The sequence below is a fragment of the Coturnix japonica genome, chromosome 2, assembly GCF_001577835.2.
Source record: "Coturnix japonica isolate 7356 chromosome 2, Coturnix japonica 2.1, whole genome shotgun sequence".
NCBI classification, from domain to species: Eukaryota; Metazoa; Chordata; class Aves; order Galliformes; family Phasianidae; genus Coturnix; species Coturnix japonica.
In genome coordinates, this window is record NC_029517.1 from 53350356 (window position 1) to 53357121 (window position 6766).

Consider the following 6766-nt stretch of genomic DNA (forward strand, 5'->3'; position numbering starts at 1 on the left):
CTTAGGCTATATTATTAAAAGAATCAGCCTTTAAGGAGCAATTTAGCAAACAGAAAGAAAGATAAAAAGGTTTGGGTTCATAATGTTATTAGTGGCAATGATAGTAGAAGCAATAGTTTATGGATTTAGACAATCCAATAAAGCTCATGAGACTAACAATTACCACATTGTAAAGCAACTGTTTTCTCTTCTTTCTACATCTGCCTTGAAAACATTTTAAGTCAATACATGCAATACTGCTATGAAACCTGTCAGATATCTGTAGAGAAAACAGATTGATCATGACATAAGGGGATTCATATGACACAAGAAAAATCTGTTATGTGTTATTTTTGTTTTTGATGACTGAAGTTTTCAAGCATAAACTGCAAAAAATAAAAATAAAAAAATAGAGTTTGGCTAAAAATACATGTACACTAAAAAGACCTTTATCTTTAAAGTCTAAAAATTCTGAAAGAAGTCTGAAAAAAAGAAAAGCAACCTCCATCCTGGATTTTTGCCAAAGCTATATGCAATTATGTATACCATTAATCTTTTCTTTTACTAATGTGAATGCCACATCACATTCTAACAGATCATAGCAAGCATCCATGATTGGATGATGTATGATGGCTTAAATAAGTACTTAAATAACTTTATGTCATGGTAGAATTTAGGATGAGGTAGTGTAAAGAAGAGAACAATACCTCTCCATAACATACAAGAATTATTTACTGAACAGGATGGATATACTGGGTGAATAGTACTTTAACATGTGTGCATGCGCACACATGTACGTGTTGTACAGAACTCATATACATTAGACAAGGTCTTTTTTCCAGCCATTACCAACACCACAGACATACTGGAGGAAGACACTCTCTGCAGCTGTCTGAGATGCTCATTTCCAGGTGTTTGGACCAACCTCTATATGTGGCAGCACCACCTGGAGACCAACCTTCTGCACAGCTCTAAATATGTTTGAGGATACTGCCTCACCTGATAAACTATTGTGTTCAGTATTCTTTGCTTTCTAGCTAGGTTCCACAAGCTTAGTCTAACAGATTTACATCAAAATATATGTACAGTCACAGTTTGAACATTTTTGCAGGTAAATATTTGAAGTAATTACTTATCCTTCTTATTAGTCAGACCAATATACTACTTATTTTACTTAACATGTCTTGAAGATTGATTACAGTATCCAGCTGTTACCGTCTCAGATTTAATAAGATCTACCATTTATTACATCATGTGATATTCCTGCAATGGAAACAAATGAATATTGTTATCTCATACTTTATTTTTAAGAAATATAAAGTTTTTAAACTGAGTGCTTTGATTCATAGAAGATACAGAATACAGTGATTCCCTGAAGTTTATTCTACTATGCTGTAAATGTTTCCTTCAAGATTTTTATTTTGTTATGTACTTATTATTAAAAAAAAAATATATTAAAAAAATTAAAAAATTTTTTTTAAAAATCCTTCAAGCCCTTTTATTCTATCTTTCTGTTTTTAGATTCTTAAGGTAAAAAGGTCAAGTTTCAGTGAAGAATGAATATTACTAAAAGTGTATCCTTTATGAAAACAAAACTAAGTCTGCTGTCTGCAATGGTTTATTGGAAAAATATTTTTATGCAACTAAAGTAAATGAATCCAGGATTCAATAACTGGGTCCTGACACCTATAGAATGTTAATCTAAGCACTTAGACAGATAGTTATGTTGGATGCACTACATCTCATTACATTAATTTAAGGAGCTCGTATTTCTCCAGGGAAAGAAAATTATATTTCATAATCACTTATAAAAGATTTTGGTTGGAAACTCCTATGATTACTAGTTAAGAATCAAAAAGCACATTTGTCTTGGCCATACAGATCTTTAACTGAAAATTTCAGGTCCTTGAAAATAATACTGAGTGGCAGTTTTGTGACGGTTTATGGTTAAGACATTTATTGTGATAGGGAGAATCTACATTTCTCATTTCATTTACACTTCTACCATATTACAGAATATAAGTGTTAAATAATTCAATGTTAACAAATCTTCTTTTCAATATTACTGCAATATTTCAGAGGTAAACTGAAGGCCACTTACCAGATGTTCTCTCACTTTCATTACACTGATAGTAATACAGAATTTCTTGGGTTTGGGTGGTATCTGGAGCTTTTCAAGCTCATGTGTATTTTATAGCATGCTACTGGGGACTTGCAGAAATATGTGTGGTAGCAAGTGTAAGGGATTTAATTAAAGACTTCTAATAAGTTTTCTTACTGATAATTTTGTCAGCTGCTTTTTTACTTTTGAAAGGTATTTGCTTTGCACATTTTGCAGTTAAATTCATATTTTAAATATGTTGTTGTTGTCATGACAACTGAATTATTAATGTCCAGCCAGTGCATCAAGATGGCTGCATGCTGATTATCTTTCATTTTGTAAGACATTATTTCCAAGATGTTACAGAAAGCAAACCTGATCTAATAAAACTTAACCAGTACAGAAATTTTGCATATCTTGTATGTGGTACAGAACATTGAGTAAGGCTCAGTACTGAGCTCCTGTGTTCTTGTTTCCCATGATATGAACAAGGAGTAAAGCTGCTAAGAATCAGCCACCTGGAGTTAGCACACTGCAGATGGAAAAGCAAGGTGTCCACATGTAAACAAACTGCCTGTCTCCAAAGAGAACTCCCTGGGTCTCTTGACATAACCCTAGCCTGCTTTAATGCTTTTTAAGTTTGCAGGAGCAAAGCATGATTCTGCAGTCTTTCATCACTTTGTAATCCAAGATTGAGGCTGTACATTGTTCACAGAGTGAGATTATTCACATTAAAATACACAGACTGTTGTGATCTCTCCTGCATAAACTAGGCAGGCAATGTTTAGACTGCTTGTTGCTTGACAGACCCTCTGTATGTTTGAAGTGTTTCCTGTGTCTAAGCAGTGTCACCTACAGGTTGTCCCTGAGAAGCCACACTGGCTACAGGGACAGACATGGAAGATAACATCACTAAGATCTGCTACTGACCGACCTAAGTGTTTCTTTTGTTGGTTTTTTTTCTTGCTTTTTCCATCTCCGGAATCTCAATCAGAAATTTTCTTCACAATACATGTCTATAAAGAATAATTCTCCATGAACTGATTGTTTTATGCATATATAATATATATATATAATATATATATGATGATATATCAGTTATGTATGGCATATATATATAATGGTTATATTTTTTAATATATATAGTATATATATATAAGTCTATATTTTTATATATATATGAATAATATATAATGATTGGAGCTTCTACTTCCTCCCATGGCTAAGAACTGACACATCTCCTTTCTACCACTTTCTCTGACTATGAGCCTTTGTTTTGTGTGAATAGCCATCTTTACTGTTAGCAGGTACAATTACTGTCTAAGGCAATAGGTCTCCAATATTTCTAAATTCTGAACATCAGTTCAGTGATTACTTCTCTGATAGAGAGAGGGAGCTACAAGTCAACAAAGTTAATTCCTTTTTTAGTAGCATCCATCAATAATTATTTTCCTATTATTTAAAAAGAAAGTTGCATATATGAAGAGTTAATACATTATATAGAGAGAATGGATTTACAGGAAAAAACTTCATTGGAAAAAGTGGTTTTTAATTATTCACAAGAGCTTATACCAGTACACATCTACCACTCTTTTTAAAAAAATAAATGCTAATACTTTCTAGTATTGACTCCCACTCTTTGCCTCTTATTTTCATTTAACTTCTTAAATCATCATCTGACATATGCCACATGTAGATACAGAAGATAAAACATCTGTTCAGATTTCAGTAGAATAGCATTTTGATTAGAAATGCTAATCAAAACTTACAGAGTAATTGCTGAAGGGGAAAGGCTCATAGTTCACCTCAAACATGAGACTTCACTTTAATAGAAATAAAGTGCTTACTAAAAAGATCTTCAGACATCTCTGCAATGTTTCGGTTTCTACCAGTGCAGTGTTTCTGTAAGGGTTTCTAAGATCTGCCCCATCACAGACTGGAATGGGATATGTGCACATATGTGCAACTCTATCTCCATGGTTATCCATTGCCTCAAAAACACTTCATCTGGAATTGGATTGTACATAATCTTTGTGGACAATATTGCCACAGTGTTTCACTTTGTTAATTACCTTATACTTTAAACTGACTGTTCATTACTATAATACCGCCTCAAAGTTGTCCTCATTCTTCCCTTTCCCAACATTTAATCTTTTGTTGTGTTTAGACAATCTCTTGTTTGCAAAAGGGTGTCATGGTTTTATGAATTTTGGTTACTGGTATTCCACATCATAACATCATGTAGTGCACTGGGAGTTAAAGTGTTAATGCTCCAGTTCTGGGTACCTGTCTGGAAGAGAAGAACTACATTCCCCAGGGGGCTTTGCAGTCAAAGAGGAGATAAAACTCCTGATTGAGCTCATTTCTGCATTCTTCTCCTTCGCCTCTCCTGGCTGCTGCCCATCCCGACTGCACGCATCACTTCAGTATTACTGTAAGGCCTACAGCTTTCAGAAACTCTCTCATTATATTTGATTTACTAGCTTCAAATCTAATTAAATTGTATTATAGTGTGTTATCTTGCATTCCAATACTATATTTAGTAAAATGAGTTTGCTTCTGCTCAGATCATTGCCACTGTTTTAGTAATTTTGGGGTCCCCTATTTCCCTTGTCTGGATGTGTGGATAACTATAGTTACTTAACAGCTTTAGTTGCAGTGTACTTAGCAATTAAGTGGATGTTTACTCCTATTACCTGTAATCAGACAGAAGGCTATGGAGGGAAATCTAGATAATAAAGGTCTTCATTCTTCCACTCCTACTGATTCTGATTTTAAAGGAAGAAGGGAAGTAGTCAGACAGTCCTAATACATATCATCTGTAAGAATAAAATGAATGAGATTTTGAAGGGGGAGGAGGGAGAGAGAAGCAAGATTTGAAAGCAAATAATAGTTCCCAGTGTTATTTTGTGATAGATTTATGTTAATATACAATTATTAACAGCAGAAAAAAGACATAATTCTCTATTTGCAAGTGAACGCTGTTCTACATGACACTCAGAGGAAAAGAAGGCATGTATGTACTGAATAGAACACACATGCACAAATTGCTGTGAGAACCCTTCTTTGTTTTCTGGCTCAAAGCTTGCTTCCTGAGGTGTTTTCTAGTGATAAGACTCTCACTGATTTATGGAGGAGGCAAGTGATGTGTGCTACTGTGTGACAATCAGCATCACCCTGTAGGCATCTGATAGCACCTTCCTTCATAGCTGTTTGCTTCCAGAAGAGAGTGCTCAGGAGTGTTTATGGGCGGAAGACCTGGCCTGGGACTAAATAGCTCCAGCTTGGTATGAGAAAATTAGGGAATACTGCCATCATGTCCTGTGAAAAACAGGATGCAGATGGGCATCCCTGCTCCCTCTTATCTGCTGGCAAGGCCCGGAAGACTGGAACAAAGAAGTTTCTGCTGAGATCCCAAAGCCAGAATTTTCTACTCCAAGGAGCGCTGACTCGACCACTTTGGACTTATAAATAAGTTGGTGCTACCATTGGAAATTAGTCGTCGACCTCATCATCATGATCACTATCATCATCAGTGAAACAACAACGCCTGACGACCCACCACTAATGAAGATCAATGACTGAACTACAAACCTCGCTGGATCCATGGTGGTGACTATCTCCCTCTTGCTTCCCACAAAGACTCCTTGCTTATATTTCCTACCTTTCCTATTGCCTACCTTCCCTTCCCCATCTCCCTAAAAATGGCTAGGACTTTAATAAACTGGTTGGACCAACATTTGAACCGTTGCTTCTTAATCTCACGCCGGGTATATACACATATCAAAGAACCTTGCCTCCCTCCTACAAATTGGAGTGAGACAATTGCATACTTCTGTTCACAAGGAAGTATAACTTAAATGCCATTTGTGTCATGAAGAGCAGGAGCAAGTCTTCCACTAAGGTAAAGACATTTAAGAACTTACAAATATTTCACAATAGTGATATTTTGAAAACAGATAAAGCAGTGGAATTCTGATGGAAAAAAATTATGAAGGAAGGACTGAAACATGCCAGTACTAATTGAATAAGCCCAGCTGCTGTCTCCTTCATTAGTCATCCCCGCAATTCTATGAATACGTTGTTTTCTGGATTTCAAAGTCACAGCTTGGGTGAAATAAACTCTTTCCAATGTAGGAGAGGGACACAGCTGTAAATAAGATTAAAATCTCTGTGTTATGTCATTTAAACTAAATCTTATGAACAATTATTTTGTTGCCAAAGTATTTTCAATCATTTTGTAGAATGAATCAGGACTCCTAAATAGCAACACACTTGGGTGAAAGTGAAAGGCATTATACAGTAAAGCTATTACCTGGCATAGAGGCATAGTCAACATAAGTTCAGGGGGAAGTCCTGTGTTAGTATTTTAATTTCTTTCAATGTGAAGATGGCCCATTTAGTGGATGAGGGAAGGATGTAATCTTTCTAGATTTGTTAAGGCTCTTGATACTGTCCCTCCCAGAATCCTTCTGGATTAATTGTAAGATAAACAGGTTCACCTAGGCTATGCTAGGTGATGATCTGTCACAATAGGACAATGACAGTTTGCTGATGACATTAAGCTGAGAGATACTGTTGACTTCCTGGAGAGTTGGGAAGCCTTGCAGAGGGGTCTAGATTGATTGGATCACTGATTAATTAGCAATGGCATGAAGTTCAACAAAGGTAAACGCAGAGTTCTGC